The sequence below is a fragment of the Orycteropus afer genome, unplaced genomic scaffold (assembly GCF_000298275.1).
Source record: "Orycteropus afer afer isolate SDZICR_OR568_19922 unplaced genomic scaffold, OryAfe1.0 scaffold00012, whole genome shotgun sequence".
Lineage (NCBI taxonomy): Eukaryota > Metazoa > Chordata > Mammalia > Tubulidentata > Orycteropodidae > Orycteropus > Orycteropus afer.
The window spans coordinates 18,406,417-18,414,269 of NW_006921599.1; the positions used below are offsets into that span (position 1 = coordinate 18,406,417).

The 7,853-nt window shown below is 42.6% G+C and overlaps 1 protein-coding gene across 1 annotated transcript in view; it reads left to right on the forward strand.

Moving 5' to 3' along the window:
• Nucleotides 1-7,853, forward strand: part of ID4 (inhibitor of DNA binding 4, HLH protein) — a 53,266-nt gene that overhangs the window by 43,996 nt on the left and 1,417 nt on the right. The gene's annotated exons all lie outside the window — the stretch shown is intronic.

Here is a 7,853-nt window from a genome sequence, read left to right on the forward strand (position 1 = left end):
TGGGCAATCTACTTCTGTAGTGATACCACCTTGGAAACCCAAGGAGGGATCACTATGAGTTGGGTCCTACTCGACAGCACATAACAACAACAACAATATTGTACATTTACTTAAAGTCTACCCAAACTCACTGCCATCGAATCAATTCTCACTCATAGCGACCCTGTAAGACATAGTAGAACTGCTCCGTAGGGTTTCCAAGGCTTTAAATCTTTACAGAAGCAAATTGCTACATCTTTTGGTCATGGATTGGCTGGTGGATTTCAGTCACCGAGCCAAATGCCTTGACTACTATACCACCAGAGCTCCTTTAATAGACTACAGTGTTATGTAAACATAATTTTCATATGCATTGGTGGGGTAGTTAAGGTTATGTGTCACCTTGGCTAGGCCTGGTTTTGAGTGGCTGAGCAGCTGGATGAAGTTATTATTCCTCATGATGAGACTGGTAATCAGCACCATGGTAGAATCTACTGGAGCAGCTGAGTAGCTGCCTTCAGGATACCGTTTACTTCCGGTATATAAGAAGAAGCTTTGAGAAAGGTCTCTGCAGCTCTTTGGCATGCTGGGCCCATGCGTGTAGCTGAGTCTTCATTTAGCAGACTACCATGTTTCCTGCCCATCTTGGTACTGTCTCTGGACTTGAACTGGTGGCCTGCCATGTTGTTTGGTAATCTTGGGACTGTGCTGTTTTATTTGTCTGACCTTGAGTTTGTCATCCTCAGCAGCCAGCAGCTGCCTGAGTGAAGAGACACCTCCAGTTCCAGTGAGCCAGGAGCAAGATGCAGAGCTGAAGCCCAAGATTGAAGGGCCTTCATCCAGCCCCTAGAGCTTACTTAGTGCTTTGAACTCAGACTTCTAACCTTCAAACTATGTTGTTGTTGTTGTTGTTATGTGCCGTCGAGTCAGCCCTGACTCATAGCGACCCCTCCTTGGGTTTCCGAGGCAGTATCACTACGGAAGTAGATTGCCCCATCTTCCTTCCGAGGAGTGGCTGGTGGGTTTGAACCGCCAGCCTTCTGGTTAGCAGTCAAGTGCCTTAGCCACTATGCTACCAGAGCTCCCAACCTTCAAACTATAGTAGACTAAATCTCTGTTTATTCAAGCCATGCCATTTGTGGTATTTCCTGTTAGAGTGACACTAGAGGTAAACAATAAAGATTTTGGAAACACGAGTGAGGTGCTGTTCTAACAGATAGATAACTAACGTGGAAATAGGAGTGGAGTGTGTCCTTGACCTGAGACACTGGCAGAGAGACACTGGCAGAGAGATGGCAGTAGCACAGCCGAGAGACTGGCATGAGACAGCAACAGGCTTACCAGCGCATGAAGGATGCCATTGGGTAGGTGGCTTCCTGGCGGAGTGGGTTGCCTTCAGGCACTAACTGGTAGAAGAGACTGGTATGAGATGGAGTAGCAGGTTGGCCAGTTCATGGATCAAGAAAGATAAGTGCCTTTTGGGCAGAAAGATTCCTGGCAGAGTGGGTTCTTTGGCATTAATCGGCAGAAGCTGAGAGACCAAGGAATTGAGAAGCAGAGCTGCCTCATCCTCAAAGGGTAGGACCATGGCCTCTAGGGGTGGAACCACCACAGCCCCCTAGGTTTCAAAGAGTCAGATCTTCACCAACTGGGTTCTAGAGTGTGAGGCTGCCATTCATGATGGACAGTAGGATGGGGACACAGCCACTGCTCAAAAGTGAGGGGGAAGGGTTGTCATGCCCAAGGGGCAGAGGAACAGGGCCTGCCAGGCCAAGGGGGTGAGGTTGCCACTCAGATGGACTAGGAGACTCAGGCCACCCAATGAAGGAGATTTGTATAGGTGACAAGTTGACAAGGGGTGGAATTGTGGCAGTTAAGGTTATGTATCAACTTCACTGGGCCTGGTCTTGAGTGGATGGGCAGCTGGATGTCGTAGTTATTCCTCAAGATGAGACTGGCAATACACTCCATGATGGAATCTACTGAACAGCTGAGTAGCTAGCTGCCTTAGGGATGTGGTCTGCTTCCAGTATATAAGGAAAAGTTTTTGGGAAAGGTCTCAGCAACTTTTTGGCATACTTGGACCATGGATGTAGCTGAGTCTTTGTTCAGCAGTCTGCCATGTTTCCTGCCAATCTTAGGACTGGCCCTGGACTTAAACTAGTGGCCTGCCATGTTGTTTGGTAATCTTGGGACTGTGCCATTTTATTTGTCTGACCTTCAGTTTGTCAGCCTCAGCAGCTGCCTGAATGAAGAGACACCCCCAGCTCCAGTGGGCCGGGAGCAAAAGGCAGAGCTGAAGCCCAAGATTGAGGGGCCTTTGCCAAGCCCTTAGAGCTTAGCACTTTGAACTCAGACTTCTAGCCTTCAAAACTGTAAGAGTATAAAATTCTGTTTGTTCAAGCCATTCCGTTTATGGTTAGAGCAGCACTAGAGGTAACCAATACAACTGGGAAACCAAAAAATTCATATGACTCGTTTTATTGCAATATTTGCTTTATTGCAGTCATCTGAAACCAAACTTGCAATATCTCTGAGGTATGCCTATTCTCTTATTTGGCCTTTCTGACTCAGCATAGTTATTTTGGGATTCTTCCATTTTGCTGCATGTATCAGTAGTTCATTTGTAGAGTAGGTGGGTGCATCACCCTGGGGTAGGTGTTCTGCATGTAGGTCTTTCTACTGTTGGGTTGAGAGACAATCCGTGGAAGTGAGTCCATTTCTAGGCCCAAATGATAACCTGGACCCATAGTCTTAGGGGTTCCACCAGTGTCTATTCGACTAGTAATTCTGGTCTTTTTTGTGTTTTTGAATTTTGTTCCACATTTTTCCTCCCATCCCTATCCAGGGTTTCCAATTTTGATCCCTTTCCAAGTGGTTGGCATTGGTAGCCAGTTTTTTGTCCCCATTCCTTTTTTGAAATTTTTATTGTGATTTGGATGAAAGTTTACAGAGCAAATTCATTTTTTATACAGCAGTTCACATACACTTTGTTTCATGACGTTGTCTGCAATTTCCCACGACGCAATCTCTCTCTCTCTTCCCACTTCCTCTCCATAGTTACCTCTTCTCTGTGTCCTTTCCTCCCATGCAATACTGTGCCCCCCCCCCAGATGTCTCCCTGTGTATTCACAGCCCTTCTGTTCTCACATGATTGATCTCTCCAAGCAGTATGTCTACCTAATGTAAATGTTCAGCTCATATGCCTATCTTTTGTTTAGCTGGAAGCCACAGGAGTAGGTTCAATTCCAGACTTGAAGGCTTTTGCCCATTTTTAAACTGAGTTGTTTGTTTTCTTACTATTGAGTTTTGAGAGTTCTTTATATATTCTGGATATAAGTTCTTTCTATAGTCTGAACCACAAGTCCTTTTCTGAAGAAATTAACTAATTATAAAATTCAGTATCTTTAGAACAGCCAAAATAACTTTGAAAGAAGAACGAAGTTGGAGGATCAATGGTACTTCATCTCAAGACTTACTATAGAGCTACAGTAATCAAGACAGTGTAGAAGTGGCATAACCCAAACTCACTGCCATCAAGTTGATTCAGATTCATTGTGACCCCTATTGGGTTTCCAAGGCTGTAAATCTTTATGGAAGTAGACTGCTTCATCTTTCTACCACAGAGCAGCTGGTGGGTTCAAACCTTCAGGTTAGCAGCCAAATGCTTTGATCACTTCATCACTACTCCTTAGTAGTGACATAGAGACAGACAAATAAGACCAATGGGATGAATTCAGAGGTCAGAGATAGATCCACACGTATACCCAAGTGATGTTCAACAAAGATACAAAGGTAATTCAATGGAAAAAGGATAGACTTCTCAAGAAATGATGTCCTAACAAGTGAATATGGATATGTGAAAAAAATTAACCTCAGTCCCTATCTGGCATCATATATAAAAGTGGATCATTGACAGAAAAACAAATACTAAAACCCAGACTGGTCCATAATATGCACAGCCTAGTACAAATGAAAGTATAGGCCCCCTTATTAAAAAAAAAAAAAAAAATAGCTAAGATGCCAATAGCAGAGCATTAACCCAAGCTTGGGTTTCTTCTAAGAGCAGCAGCACCCTGTATGACTCCTGAGTCACATACCCATGAAGCCAACTCTGCCTAAAACTATAAAACTTCTAGGAGAAAACTTTTGTTACCTTGGGTTGTGCAAATACCAAATGCATGATTCATAACAGAACAGATTGATAAATGGGACATTGTCAAAATTTAAAACTTCTGCTCTTCATGGAGATTATTAAGTGAATGAAAAGACAAGCCATACTCTGGGAATTAATATTTGTAAAAAGTCATACTAAATTTTAAAATTGATTGTACACTTATGCACCAAGCATTGTTCTAAGAAATATGTATATGCCAAGTGACAACAATTTTATAAAGTAGATACAGATTTTATCCTCATTTCGTACTTGAATGGCACAGGGAGTTAAGAAGCTTAATGATGTAAAATTAGTCATTTGAGGGGCCAAAATTGAAGTTCAGGTTGCCTGACCAGAGTACATGCTCTTTTCATCTACTAACATAAAAATAAAATATGCTTTAGTTTCTTTTTTTTTTTTTTCCCCCTTTTGTCTGGTTTATTAAGGTCACTAACTTTTTATCTAAACAGAGCACTTTTAAAACTCTTGAAATAGGGCATTTTTGATGGCCACATCTGCCCAGCTATGTTCAATATATAACATCCTCTTCCTATAAGTGTTTCCAAGACCAGGCAAATCAGGAGGTTATCAGTGTTTCCGGGACTGGTATCAGTAACCCAAGGGTGGCACAAGTTAAGTTTGTAACACCTAGTGCCTGATAAAGCAGCCTTGAGCTTGAATTGCCACATTGCCCAATTTACTCTACTGGAGCAAGGGGACATTTCAGCTGCTGAGTACACTGTGGTTTCTTTTGCCCTGAAAGAATGCAGGTTCCTCCTCCAGTAACTACTACTTCCATCTAGAGAATGACCAAGGCATGTGAACACTCATGCTTCTCTGTGCGTCTCAGCCCACCCACTGTTTCACTACAGGCCATGGAGAAAGAGGTATCAAGTCCTAAAAAGGAATTTGGCTGAATAGCACAATATGCTTGGATACCCTTGCTTCATGTAAACACAGGGTGATTGTGAATTCTAAGAGTCTGGGTGTTGCAGTTCAGCAAGGGTCTGATTAGCATCGAGAATGCATCTAAGAGAAGGCTGCAGACCTCTTTGTCTGGAGGAGGGGGGTATACATGATTCTGGTCACCAGGGCTTCCGAGCAAGTCTATGAATGTATCATCCCAGGTTCTCACTGAGGTCAATTTGAGTAGTGTGGAGCACTTTTATGGCAATGGGCTTTGGCTAGCCCAGCTTATTGTTACAATGTGAGAGAAGCACTTTGATGTAAAAGGAAGAGTCATAGGCAAACTCAATTTCCTTCTTTGCAGAGTAGAAATAATGTAGCTTATAAGGTTTATCTAAAAGCTGGTAATTGCTGAGTTAATACCATTTTGAATTTTCAGTGCCAGAAGTCTTTAGTGACTTCAGCTTTGACATCACATAAGTGTCTTAGAATAAAAAAACACTGCATAGCCCCTGGTACTCTCTTGATTCGTGGACAAAAAATATAAGATCATATTCCTTATTGCCATTGTGTAATTTTGCACAAGTTAAGGATCACTTTTTTGCTGGGTGCTCTTGATCATGTGCAGGGTACATTCCTTTGAACCCACCCCCCACATTAACTCAACCTTACTAACTTTAAGCCAATCATACCAAGCACCACCAACAAAACCTGTGGCATTTGACACACCCGGGCACGGCTTTCTGAGATTTAGTGAAGTCCAAAAGATGTTCCTTTGTGTCACAACTTAAAATTTTAAATTTAATCTTAGTCTAGTTAGGAAAAGTACAGGTTTAGAAATGTGAGTGTGTGTTGTTAAACTTTGCCAGAGACAAATCTTATGTTTTTAATTTTGCTATTTTTAAAACTCTGGGGAAAAGAAAACCCAATGGAACCAAAGTTCTATACATACCTACATATCCATTTCATTATCTGCACTGATATGATTGGCTCCAAGATAATAGCTTATACCCATTAGCCCCCTCCAGCTTTCTATCTAACCTTGCAATATTCTCTTTTTGTGTATTTACATTAAGAGTATATAAAATTATGCCTGTGTTTAGAAGAAAGCACTTCTTTGGGGCTTTATAAATCTGTTTTTTTCATAAGTGAACATGTAGACCATCTACATATGTACTTAAATAAAGGAGAATGTCACTTGTTTCCAAACAACTATTAGAGGGACAGTATAACCAGAAGGCTGGCGCTTCAAACCCACCTGCCACTCCTCGGAAGGAAGATGGGGCAATCTACTTCCGTAGTGATACTGCCTCGGAAACCCAAGGAGGGGTCGCTATGAGTCGGGTCCGACTGGATGGCACATAACAACAACAACAACATAAGGATGAGGGGAGAGGAGGGTTATTACATTTACTGGTGAAACCAGCATTAAATAGTTGCTCCTCATTTCATCAGGAGAAAGGAATGTGCTCTGGGGAAATAGTAGTCCAATAGTCATCAAGTATTCCTGTGGCTAAAGAAAATACCTGCCTGCTGCAGGTATTTCAAGTGGGGTGGGGAGGAAGATTTCTTATAGGAGGTAGGCAGGAAGCCATAAGATAGATCCCTGTTTCTCTTAACCATGAAAATGAAGGCACCCTGTCACATCCACGAATGAAGAAAATTCTCAGTTTAATTCATCTCCTAGTGTGTCTAAACGTGGGAGGTTTGCAGGGTGAAGGCGCTCAAAATTCATGTTCCTATTGACTGAATTTTCATGCTCATTTCTCATCTGAAGGGCTTTTTTCTTTCTTTTTTTCTTGAAGGGTACACACGACCGTACCCAAGTTCATTGTGCAATTTCTTTTTGAACCCTTGAAGGACAGCTTTTCCACTGGAAATATGACGCGGAAAAATTCCTTCATTTTTTAACAGAACCTTCTGCAGGGTGGGGACCAATCAGGACTCCTTGGACTGGAATGTTAATGCTTTGTTGCAAAAGGAGACTTTGGATATTCTCAGCATTGTATATAAAGCCACTTACGTGGACTAATACGTGAAGCAGTGCATTAATGGCCTAAATTAAGTTACAGGTATGAATTTTACATAAAACAGATTAATATTAATATGTCATGAGGAATTGTAAATACTGAGTCCATGCATTTTTAATATTTGCGTATTCTAATTTAATGTGCAAAGCTATTGCATTTCTTGAGCCCACTTTTGCATCTTTATAGGTAAAAGCAAAACCCTATCACGTTTTGTTTTATTGATATGTCCCTTCACCAAAACCCTGTATTCAGCGTTCTTTTTCTTTGCTAAGCTTTAGCATTATAAAACAAAAAAAGAAAAGGAAAGGTTACATATTTCACTCCATCATTTTGGTTCCAGCAATTGTGAAAAGGAGAAAAATGAAACCGAGGGGTTGAAAATACAGAACGGAACGAACGTGCCTTCTGGAACAGCGTCCTTCTTAAGGCACTGGAATCCCAAGGACTGGAGTGACGGGTGGCGAAGCGTCCCTGGGCGCTGCGCTGTTAGCTGTGGTAGGGTATCCGTGAGAAGGGGCTATTGCTCCCTCGGCCGGCTAGGCCGGAAGAGAGTTATTTCCAGCCGCCCGCAGTTCTTCGCAGGAACTTTTCCCTCTCTTTTCCCCTCCCTTGGGCACACACCAGCCTGGCCCGACTCCCACCCAGAGCTCTTTTCTCAGAGCCCTAGCTCTCTTTTCTCAGAGTCCTAACCCACTGCGTTGACGGAATGGAGTGCCCTTCCCATTGGCCCTAGCGTCATTCCCTGAGGTGGCACCGCCCTCCTGATTGGCTGGCTACTCCAG